We start from the raw sequence: 13,077 nt of genomic DNA on the forward strand, positions 1-13,077 counted from the left end.
TCCTGTCGAGCTGTATCACCGCCTGGTACGGCAACTGCACCTCCCACAACTGCAAGGCTCTCCAGAGGGTGGTGCGGTCTGCACAACGCATCACCGGGGACAAACTACCTGCCCTCCAGGACACCTAAAGCACCCGATGTCACAGGAAGGCCAAAAAGATCCTCAAGGACAACAACCACCCGAGCCACTGCCTGTTCATACCATCCAGAAGGCGAGGTCAGTACTGTTGAATCAAAGCTGGGACCGAGAGACTGAAAAACAGCTTCTATCTCAAGGCCATCAGACTGTTAAACAGCCATCACTAAAACAGAGAGGCTGCTGCCTACATACTGACATACTGGATCACTTGTCACTTTAATAATGCCACTTTAATAATGTTTACATATCTTACATACTCATCTCATATGTATATACTGTATTTTGTACCATCTTTGGCATCTTGCCTCTGCCACTCGGTCATCACTCATCCATATGTACATATTCTTATTCCATCCATTTAGATTTGTGTGTATTAGGTGGTTGTTGTGGAATTGTTAGATTACTTGTTAGATATTACTGCATGGTCGGAACTCGAAGAACAAGCATTTCGCTGCACACGCATTAACATCTGCTAACTATGTGTTTGTGACCAATAAAATGTGATTGATTGATTGATTGATATGCTGTTAATGTAGCTGATGACAGTATATGGGTGATATGCTGTTAATGGGCCTAGCTGTAGACAGTATATGGGTGATATGCTGTTAATGAGCCTAGCTGTAGACAGTATATGGGTGATATGCTGTTAATGAGCCTAGCTGTAGACAGTATATGGGTGATATGCTGTTAATGAGCCTAGCTGTAGACAGTATATGGGTGATATGCTGTTAATGAGCCTAGCTGTAGACAGTATATGGGTGATATGCTGTTAATGAGCCTAGCTGTAGACAGTATATGGGTGATATGCTGTTAATGAGCCTAGCTGTAGACAGTATATGGGTGATATGCTGTTAATGAGCCTAGCTATAAACAGTATATGGTCACATCTCTCCCTTTCCATTAGCTCAAGCTGAGCTTTCCCTCTGGGTGTCAAATGCCTCTGCTGAATATTGAATATGCCTGAATGGCCACTACATAGCTACTGCATGGTGCAACGCATGGTGTCTGAGGTATCGTCCAATAATGGTGTCACATACTGCATGGTGTCTGAGGTATCATCCAATAATGGTGTCACATACTGCATGGTGTCTGAGGTATCATCCAATAATGGTCTCACATACTGCATGGTGTCTGAGGTATCATCCAATAATGGTGTCACATACTGCATGGTGTCTGAGGTATCATCCAATAATGGTCTCACATACTGCATGGTGTCTGAGGTATCGTCCAATAATGGTGTCACATACTGCATGGTGTCTGAAGTATCGTCCAGTAATGTTCTTGAATTCTGGACTGTGTCGAGGAAAAAAGACTGAGGTGTGTTATTTTTGAGGCGTTGGTAAGATTTGTCCACTTCATCTATGTTCTTCACTCCATATAATATGTGCCATTCTCAGTTCAGTCAAATGTATTTATTTATTTATGTAGTAGCTCTTTTTCCCATAGTAAAAAATAATTTTGGGTTTTGTTAAATGCTACTGTTATTACCAGGCACTGTAGACTACCTTCACAGAGACTGTAGTTTGATTGAATTTCAACCTCTTTGTGTGTCATCAGTGTCCTTACTTTGACTGTTTGCGTTCTGTTTGGATTAGGGTTGTGAAACTACTGTTTATTTATTAAAGTTAATGGAATCTTCTGCAATTTTGGTAATTAACAGGTAATCTATGTCAATCTATGGTAACTTTGGTAATTTATACTTGAATAACTTTTTTTTTTAAAGATTCATATATCATATTCATTTTGTATATCTGTGTCCATATTGTCCAGTTTCTAGTGAATAGACCATATTGTCCAGTTTCTAGTGAATAGACCATATTGTCCAGTTTCTAGTGAATAGACCATATTGTCCAGTTTCTAGTGAATAGACCATATTGTCCAGTTTCTAGTGAATAGACCATATTGTCCAGTTTCTAGTGAATAGACCATATTGTCCAGTTTCTAGTGAATAGACCATATTGTCCAGTTTCTAGTGAATAGACCATATTGTCCAGTTTCTAGTGAATAGACCACATGGTTCAAGAGAAAACACATAGAATCAACATTGCCATTATTTTCAATTAACTCTGTAACTCATCCAATTCTATTGACTTTTTTCACACCAAAACATTTTCAACAAACACATATTGTCATAGTAAAATAAATACAAATGTAAAATATACTGAATATTTCATGTTGAAACCCTCATATTAAACACTAATGGTATTCACTAAGATGATAGTTTATATTTAGGATAATGTTTACAGCTTTGTCATTCTATTTTGTTTAATTTTAATCATCTTTTTAAATGTTTTCTTATTAGAGTTTTTATCCTATTTGATTATTTTATATATTTTACACGTGATAAGGTAAGACGGCCAGAGATGATTAGACATCTGTGATAATCTGAAGTACCCAAAAAGGCCAGTAGATGTCATGCAAAAAAATATTATAATCTAACTTGAAAGTTACCAAAATTCTGGTAGTTTACTGGTAAACTTAGACATTTACCAGTAATATACCCTCCCTTTGCAACCCCAGTTGGGATAATGTTTAGGTTCGGGGGGGGGGGGGGTACTCACGGCTCATTCATCAATCTGCCTGACCTCAGGCCGACACACTAATCATGTCCTATCGATATCCCATAAAGCATTGCTGCTTCACGCCTCCCTAGTGCCTGGCCAATAGCCACACACACACACACACACACACACACACACACACACACACACACACACACACACACACACACACACACACACACACACACACACACACACACACACACACACACACACACACACACACACACACACAGAGAGAGAGAGAGAGAACTGTAACACACACACACACACCTGTAACAGTAGCAGTAACTAACACGTCATGGCTTCCAGCATTGCTCCATGGCTCCTACAGGCTCCTGTATCTTTAGACTCCTTCCCTATTAACTGCTTGTAATAGCAAATATTGCTGAGTCTCAAATGTTGCTGAGTCCCAAACGTTGCTGAGTCCCAAACGTTGCTGAGTCCCAAACGTTGCTGAGTCCACCGCCTCTTAATTCATGCCTGATCTTTTCCCAAGCCTAAAAACACTCAAATTTAGCCAGGTACTTTTCAGAGGTTGCAAACTACTCTGCTTTAATATGTAAATGTGATCTACTCTTACGCAGTAACCCCCCCCCCCCCCCCCCCCCGAGACACGTTTTTCATAGGCCTTATCTAATTTTTTCTATTTACATAACACCTGCAGTATGTTCGCATTAATGCGATTCAGATAGATTCAGATAGAATACGTCGTCTTTTAATGGCAATGTGCTGTCAAAACGTGATTTTCCTATGTTTTGTATATTTCCACACTATGAAGTTGGAATAAAACTGTGAAATTGTGAAAATTATGATAATGTTCTTTTAGTGTAAGAGCTATTTGAAAAGACTGTCTGAAATTTCAGCCTGCTTTGGTGGGATGGAGTTTTGGCAAACTGGTGACATCACCAGGTGCTAAATTAGTTAATAGACCAATAAGATAGAGTTCTAAACCTCTCCCTCCCTACTAAGACCACTCCCAGACAGTCTAAATAACATTCTAGCTTAAGAAATTGCCTTTTGCTAAGAAGCTTTTTTTGTTTATTTTTAACTATTTTAATTGAAAACAGTCACAGTAAGGTACTTAATTGTCACCCAGAAATGATTTGATATTGAGATAAAAATGGCTGCATTGGACCTTTAACTCACCTTATGCGAGGTGATTACCTTTATACTTCCTCAAAGAGACTTGGTAAGCTATTGTTAGTACATTACTGTCCTTTGTCCTCAGTCTAATAAGACACTCTGCAACATTGTTAATACCTGGCCATGCCAAGCGTCAGTCAGTGGAATTTAGAGACTTTAATGAGAATGAAACTATCTATCTATTGTCTCCTATACCTGCTCACAGACACAGCTCAGTCAAGTGTCAAAGAATCTAATACGGCAGACCTCATTCAGTGAGAGGGCATGCTCTGAGAATCTACAATGGACCATCTATCTGTCTCTATGCCTCGTTCTGAGAATCTGCAATGGACCATCTATCTATCTCTATGCCTTGTTCTGAGAATCTACAATGGACCATCTATTTTTTTAAATGTTTTATTTATTTAACCTTTATTTAACCAAGAAGGGCTCATTGAGATTTAAAATCTATTTTTCAAGAGCGTCCTGGCCAAGATAGGCAGCACCAAGTCATTACAAAAATTACAGACAAACAACATGAAAAACTACAAGTAATCTAGTAAAAACCATAGAATTCACAAGAGTATAACAAAAATCAAAAACAGCAAATTAAAAACATTGACAGGTCAGGGAATCAGTCTCAAGATCATTCATCAGTGATTTAAAAATACCAATCGGGACAAGTTCTTCCAGTTTAAAAGTATTTAATAAGGCGTTCCAAGACGATGGCGCAGAGTACATAAAAGCCCTTTTACCAAATTCAGTTGGGACATTTGGAACAGTTAGCAGGATAAAGTCCAGCGAACAAAGAGAATACCCACCACATTTCTGAACAATAAAAATGCCCAAATAAAAAGATAGTAAACCCAAAATGGCTTTATAAATAAAAGTATACCAGTGACTGAGCCTACGAGTGACTAGAGAAGGCCAGCCAAACCTGGTATACAAAGTGCAGTGGTGCGTAAAGGTTTTGCAGTTTAAAATAAATCTCAAAGTGCCATGGTAAAGGGTGTCTGAATCTGGAAGGGACCATCTATCTATCTCTATGCCTTGTTCTGAGAATCTGCAATGGACAATCTATTTTAATTTTTTTATTTCACCTTTATTTAACCAGGTAGGCCAGTTGAGAACAAGTTCTCATTTACACCTGCGACCTTGCCAAGATAAAGCAAAGCAGTGCGACATAAAACAGCAACACAGAATTACACATGGGATAAACAAAAGTACAGTCAATAACACAATAGAAAAGTCTATATACAGTGTGTGCAAATGGAGTAAGGAGGTAAGGCAATAAATAGGCCAATAGTAGCAAAGTAATTACAATTTAGCAAATTAACACTAGAGTGATAGATGTGCAGATGATAATGTGCAAGTAGAAATACTGGTGTGCAAAAGAGCAAAAAAAGTTAATAAAAACAATATGGGATAGCTGATGCTTAAAGTTAGTGAGTGAGATATAAGTCTCCAACTTCAGCGATTTTTGCAATTCCTTCCAGTCATTGGCAGCAGAGAACTGGAAGGAAAGGTGGCCAAACGACATGTTGGCTTTGGGGATGACCAGTGAGATATACCTGCTGGAGGGCTGCTACGGTGTGTGTTGTTATGGTGACCAGTGAACTGAGATAAGGCGGAGCTTTACCTAGCAAAGACTTATAGATGACCTGGAGCCAGGTGGTTTGGCGACGAATATGTAGCGAGGACCAGCCAACGAGAGCATACATGTCGCAGTAGTGGGTGGTATATGGGGCTTTGGTGACAAAACGGATGGCACTGTGATAGACTGCATCCAGTTTGCTGAGTAGAGTGTTGGAGCCTATTTTCATCGCCGTAGTCGAGGATCGGTAGGATAGTCAATTTTACGAGGGTATGTTTGGCAGCGTGAGTGAAGGAGGCTTTGATGCGAAATAGGAAGCCGATTCTAGATTTAATTTTGGATTGGAGATGCTTAATATGAGTCTGGAAGGAGAGTTTACAGTCTAGCCAGACACCTATGTATTTGTAGTTGTCCACGTATTCTAAGTCAGAACCGTACAGACTAGTGATGCTAGTCGGGCGGGCGGATGTGGGCAGCGATCGGTTGAAGAGCATGCATTTTGTTTACTAGCGTTTAAGAGCAGTTGGAGGCCACGGAAGGAGTGTTGTATGGCATTGAAGCTCGTTTGGAGGTTTGTTAACACAGTGTCCAAAGAAGGGCCAGAAGTATATAGAATGGTGTCGTCTGCGTAGAGGTGGATCAAGGAATCACCCGCAGCAAGAGCGACATCATTTATATATACAGAGAATAGAGTCGGCCCGAGAATTGAACCCTGTGGTACCCCCATAGTGACTGCCAGAGGTCCGGACAACAGGCCCTCCGATTTGACATGCTGAACTCTATCTGAGAAGTAGTTGGTGAAACAGGTGAGGCAGTCATTTGAGAAACCAAGGCTGTTGAGTCTGCCAATAAGAATGTGGTGATTGACAGAGTCGAAATGCTTGGCCAGGTCGATGAAGACGGCTGCACAGTACTGTCTTTTATCGATGGCGGTTATGATATCGTTTAGTACCTTGAGCGTGGTTGAGGTGCACCCGTGACCAGCTCGGAAACCGGATTGCACAGCCTTGTTCTGAGGATCTGCAATGGAACATCAATTTATCTCTTTGCCTTGTTCTGAGAATCTGCAATGGACTATCTATCTCTATGCCTGGCTCCCTTTTTTTCTATCTATGCTCGCGTTCTCTCTTTTTCTATATATCACCTGTCACCAATCTTTAATGCTTTCTTTCTCTCTTCTATATGCTTTCTTTCATTCTTTTTACTATCCTCTCTTCTTCTCTCTTCTTCTCTCTCGTACTCTCTCGTTCTCTCTCTCCCGTAGACATCACTAGTTTGATTTCAACTGCTGAATAAGAGAGTGAAGAAGTCAAAATGGAAGAAAGACGGACAGCAAACAGGCTTTATATTCACTCAAAGTAAAAAGACGGATAACATTGTATTTAAAATTGCATGTCTCAGTAGATTTCCCTCAGCAATCTTATCAGTAAGTAATTTAAGCAGATATTCTCAACGACATAATGCTGTACTACTACCGTGGTTCCAAGAATCCCCAGCCTCTGACGCGGTTCCAAATTGCACCTTATTCCCTACATAGTGCACTATGGGCCCCGGTCCAAAGTAGTGCTCTATATACGGAATAGGGTGCCATTTGAGTGGAAGCCTCATTACCAAAGACTCGGTGACCTTGCTGTGGATGAGGAGTCTCAGACGGGCCCCATCTTTACAGCTTTAATTAACATTGGCACTGGGAGCCTGATGGAGAGGAGAGTGGAGACACAGGTTGTCCATTTGGCTCTGCCTGCTGAGAGTGGCAATCCTCCCTGTGTGTGTACTCGCGTGTGCGCGTGTGTGTCTGTATGTGTGTGTGTGTGTGAGCACGTCAGTGCAAGTGCAGTGCGCCAGAGAGGTCCATTACATTTGAATAGACCTTTTTAAATCTCCTTATGTAAGACAGCACTCCGAGATGTGTGATATCATAGCGCTATTTTAAGGCACTCTACTGTATTTATCAAAAGACTAACCCATTTCGTAAGCTGTATTTGAGATCATTTCACGTGATGGCTTTCTCACCAAACCCTCTGCACCATTGGTAGCTCGGTGGTTCAGATTCATTTGGAGACAGAAGGGCTACCTTGACTTGTTAGCTCCAATCAAGCAATATATGTTCTCTAGTGACCTACATGTATACCCACATGCGTCATGGACCTACATCTAAAATGGAGAATTGACCTGGGGTCCTAGCGTCACACCTCTGTGCGTGACCCATGTGAAAAAGAACAATAGCCAACAATTCCTTTCAAAAATCATGCTGCCGGGATGATTAATGCTGTGGGATCTCATGGTGGAAATGAATTGAACCCATAGAACTATGAACTCAATTTCTTTATTATTTGTACTTCTAGTAGTATTACGGTTGTCGTAATAGTAGTTGTAGTAGTATTACGTTAGTAGTAATAGTAGTTGTAGTAGTAGTATTAGTTGTAATAGTAATATTAGTTGTAGTAGTATTACTGTGGTAGTAATACTAGGTGTAGTAGTATTACTAGTTGTAGTAGTAATAGTAGTTGTAGTGGTAGTACTAGTTGTAGTAGTAATATTACTTGTAGTAGTATTACTGTAGTAGTGATACTAGTTGTAGTAGTATTACTAGTTCTAGTAGTAATAGTAATTGTAGTAGTATTACTATTTATAGTAGTAATCGTAGTTGTAGTAGTAGTAGTAGTAGTTGTAGTAGTAATAGTAGTTGTAGTAGTATTCCTGTAGTAGTGATACTAGTTGTAGTAGTATTACTGTAGTAGTAATACAAGCTGTAGTAGTATTAGTAGTTGTAGTAGTAATAGTAATTGTAGTAGTATTACTATTTATAGTAGTAATCGTAGTTGTAGTAGTAGTAGTAGTAGGTGTAGTAGTAATAGTAGTTGTAGTAGTATTACTGTAGTAGTGATACTAGGTGTAGTAGTATTACTAGTTGTAGTAGTAATAGTAGTTGTAGTGGTAGTACTAGTTGTAGTAGTAATATTACTTGTAGTAGTATTACTGTAGTAGTGATACTAGTTGTAGTAGTATTACTAGTCGTTGTAGTAATCGTATTTGTAGCAGTATTACTGTAGTTGCAATAATGACTGTAGTATTATTACTAGTGTTAGTAGTACTAGTAGGTGTAGTAGTATTACTGTAGCGGTAATACTACTTGTAGTAGTAATAGTAGTTGTAGTAGTATTACTGTAGTAGTGATACCTAGTTGTAGTAGTATTACTAGTTGTAGTAGTAATCGTACTTGTAGTAGTATTACTGTAGTTGCAATAATGACTGTAGTAGTATTACTAGTTTTAGTAGTATTAGTAGTTGTAATAGTAGTTGTAGTAGTATTACTAGTTGTAGTAGTAATAGTAATTGTAGTAGTATTACTATTTATAGTAATAATATTAGTTGTAGTAGTATTACTAGTTATATTTTTAATAGTAGGTGTAGTAGTATTACTAGTTATAGTAGTAATAGTAGTTGTAGTAGTAGTATTACTACGTGTAGTAGTAATAGTAGTTGTAGTAGTGGTACTAGTTGTAGTAGTATTACTAGTTGTAGTAGTAATAGTAGTTGTAGTAGTATCACTGTAGTTGTAATAATAGTTGTAGTATTATTACTTGTTGTAGTAGTACTAGTAGTCGTAGTAGTATTACTGTAGTCGTAATACTAGTTGTAGTAGTACTAGTAGGTGTAGTAGTATTACCGTAGTCGTAATACTAGTTGTAGTAGTACTAGTAGGTGTAGTAGTATTACCGTAGTCGTAATACTAGTTGTAGTAGTATTACTAGCTGTAGTAGTAATATTAGTTGTAGTAGTATTACTAGTTGTAGTAGTAATAGTAGTTTTGGTAGTATTACTAGTTATAGTAGTAATAGTAGTTGTAGTAGTAGTATTAGTTATAGTAGTAATAGTTTTACAGCACCCAATATCATTCTGTGGTATTATTTGACCATGGGGAGAACTACTGTACCTACAGTATTACGTTATTACCCCGATGCAGGTTCCAATCGAGCCCTTACAGTTTCATATCTGATTTTCTTGTAGTTTAATCAAGGTATATCATTACAACTCCAAGTCTCCTGACCCCCTTCCCCCCACCCCCCCACCCCCCTTTCTCCCTGGGCTGTCACAGGAGGCTTCAACCCAAGCACCCTGTTTGGGCTAAAAGTCACTGGCTCTCATTGGAGACCCATTGGAGCTTCTCCCGCTGTGGGTGTAGCAAACAGCCGTAGCTAAATGCAGATTAAAACTACAGCAGAAAGACCCAGTAAAGCCCTTTTAAGACTTTGGGTGATTTTGGATTTAGCACTGGTACTGAAATAAAGGGTCTCTTCTCTCCTTAATTGACGGTTGTAATCCGTGTGTTGTTCCAGGGTCCCCCCGGATGGTTTGGGAAACAACAGGGAGCCCAAACTAAATGGGTTCTAGAGGGGAGAATAGTGTGGCATGGTCTGTTGGAGGTTTGTTGGAGGTTTGCTGAGGGTTGTTGGCAAGTGTTTGACTTAGATTGATTCAATGTATGTGTTGTATCAGTCTCCAGTTACAAGGTTTACTTTAAGGAGTACAAGGTGTAATGTATTCTGAGCATTGTGAAAATAATTAACATGAAAGATAGCTTTAATCAAATGCATTAAGCAAAAGTTTTCCCAAAAATGATCTACTCACTGTAAGTACTGTATGACATCAATATGAGTTGTGAGAATATGAGAACCTGTTTGTTTGAATATAGGAAAAACATTATTCTTGATTGGTTTAGACTGGCTTTTAAAGATCACACTTAGCCCCAGAGTGAAGGTGCTATGGTTGGCTTCTCTAATATTAAACATGCTTCCAAGCAATGTGCATACATTTCACACACACACACTCTTAGCCTCAATCAGAATGATAATATCCTCCTTTTGATCACTATCAGTGTGTCTGCTTAATCTCTCTCTGCTCAGTAATTAACCCTGTGTCGATTCATATCAGTCATTCATTTTATGAGAGATGGGACGAATTGAAATTGGAGTGCAACTGTTAGCTAGCTTAACATGCTAATGGAACACAGTTAACTTCTCTCAGCTAGTTAAACATGCTAATGGAACAGGGTTAACATCTTTCAGCTAGCTAAATATGTTAGTGGTACAGAGTTAACTTCTCTCAGCTAGCTAAACATGCTAATGTTCCAGAGTTAGCTTATCACATCTAGCTATACATTTTTAATTTAACCTTTATTTAACTAGGTAAGTCAGTTAAGAACAAATTCTTATTTACAATGACGGCCTAGGAACAGTGGGTTAACTGCCTTGTTCAGGGGCAGAACAACAGATTTTTACCTTGTCAGCTCGGGGATTCAATCCACCAACCTTTCGGTTACTGGCCCAATGCTCTAACCACTAGGCTACCTGCCGCACCAACATGCTAACATGCTAATGTTCCAGAGTTAACTTTTCACATCTAGCTAAACATGCTAATGTAACAGAGTTAACTTCTCACAGCGGCAACCATTCCGGATGTGGCAGGACTTAACAGACTAAACATTTTCAATAAACGTTAATCAAATACAACCACCAACTGTTTTCTCATTGCTGTTGATATAAGATGGCGACTCAGCGCAAATGTGCATGTGCCCATTGAATCTCAACAAGGTAACAGTCGGTGGTGGTATTTGATTAATGTTTATTGAAAAAGTATGGATTTCCGCAAACAAAGAAAGGCACGCAACTACAGATAAGAAACATAGGTACAATGGATGTAGCCTGAGCCAGATTCCACAAAGCCTGGTTTCATCTCCATGCCGTTGGTGAAGTTCATCATAAACTTGGAGTGGAGTATAGTACGCTAGGCAAGACTAAGCTAAGGGTCTGCAGAGCTAACATTCTAAGTCTCCCATTCAACGTTAGCTTCCTGTGATGTGACTGGTAACATTTAACTGTCGCCCCCTTTATGTATGGTTTCACAAACCCTTTATAACAGCTACACAAGACATACTTTGTCAAACTGTAAGGTGCCAATTTTACCAGAACTTATCCATATTCTAATTTTAACTTTGCCATGAAGTCTTTGTCAAGATCATGTATTTTTTCCAGTCTTTGTCATTCTATTCTCGTGTTCGCTGGCTGTACGCACCTGCAAGTCACGATCGGGAGGCAGAAATTAATTACACCAATTTTCCCCCAGAGATAATGAGTGTCTATTGTTGGTAAGGTGGTAGAGACTACGAAAGAGAGAGAGAGAGAGAGAGAGAGAGAGAGAGAGAGAGAGAGAGAGAGAGAGAGAGAGAGAGAGAGAGAGAGAGAGAGAGAGAGAGAGAGAGAGAGAGAGAGAGAGAGTTTATTTGTATGGAAATTAAAGGTATGTGTGTGTTTGGGTCTGTTTGAAGGAGGGAGGGTTGGAAGGAGAGAGAAAGAGAAATCTGAGGTCAATCCATTGATCCATCACTCTGTAATCTTATCATGCTCTCTCTCAGTAATCGAGTGTTCTCTCAAATGACAGATTCTTTGAATTCTATAGATCCCTAGAACGTTTTCAATGGACCCAGAGATTGAGGACTGGGGATGACATTTGTTGACTTAGCTTTGTGGCTTTGAATCAGATCCTTCACATTGTCCACTGACTGTGTATGGAGCATTGTCTTTAGATGTCCCCGGTCACACGATGCCAGTATGTGCCTACTGTAGTTAGTGACAGTGTGATCATAAGATTAGATTGGTTTGCGGTGCTGAAGCTTGGGAGTGTTACATAACAAGTACCGTCCAAATGACTATTGAGTCCAAGTCTCTATCTCTCTATCTCTCTCTTTCTCATGTTATCTCTCTCTCTCTCTCTCTCTCGTTCTCACGTTATCTCTCTATCTCTCTCTTTCTCACGCTCTCTCTCTCTCTCTCTCTCTCTCTCTCTCTCTCTCTCTCTCTCTCTCTCTCTCTCTCTCTCTCTCTCTCTCTCTCTCTCTCTCTCTCTCTCTCTCCAGAGGACCTATCACATCCACAGTAGTGTATGGATAGACACTGTATGAGATACTGTTAGCCTACTGTTGGTCAAAAGGAAAACACATTGAAATGTGTGAAAATGTTGGACATTCTATAGCAGTAAATGTCTGCGTGTTCACCCAAGGTGTTCAGAGCTAATGTATGTGCTTGGTAGTTGCTACAACAACAAAAAATTCAGTCCTTGCTGTGTCAAATCTTGAAAGCAGTAATATCCAGCAAAAGTTAATCTCTTTTTTTGAACCCTGAATTGATTTAAACCTGTTTATGGTGTAATTTTTCATGTTTGAGGTTCAGCACATTTTTATCTAATTTTCTAGGAAAATAAAATGAGTGAAAGCAGAACCAATCAGAATCCAAGGAACGCTTTTAACTTGACCTCAGAGTGAATACACACGCATCTCATGAATACACACGCATGCACACGTAGTTGCGTATACACACGTGCGCACACATACACACAGTCAGTTAAGGTCATCCATCCCAGCTTTCACTCCCACCAAACTTTTACAGCTCCTGTTATTATGGGCACTCTGAAGCTGTGACCTTCCCTGATGTTTCCACAGACCTATCAGACTGTTGATTTACTCACGCCTACAGACTGGACTGACTCCCAGTGTCCGTGTGTGTGTGTGTGTGTGTGTGTGTGTGTGTGTGTGTGCGTGCGTGCGTGCGTGCGTGCGTGCGTGCGTGCGTGCGTGCGTGCGTGCGTGTGACTGCTCTAGCT

General features: G+C 39.7%; 1 protein-coding gene across 1 annotated transcript in view; it reads left to right on the top strand.

The window, feature by feature from the left end:
- LOC139555211 (gamma-aminobutyric acid type B receptor subunit 2-like) overlaps nt 1–13,077 on the top strand; it is a 434,218-nt gene that overhangs the window by 275,100 nt on the left and 146,041 nt on the right. The window lies entirely within an intron of this gene.

Source organism: Salvelinus alpinus, chromosome 26 (assembly GCF_045679555.1).
Source record: "Salvelinus alpinus chromosome 26, SLU_Salpinus.1, whole genome shotgun sequence".
In the NCBI taxonomy this organism is placed as follows: domain Eukaryota; kingdom Metazoa; phylum Chordata; class Actinopteri; order Salmoniformes; family Salmonidae; genus Salvelinus; species Salvelinus alpinus.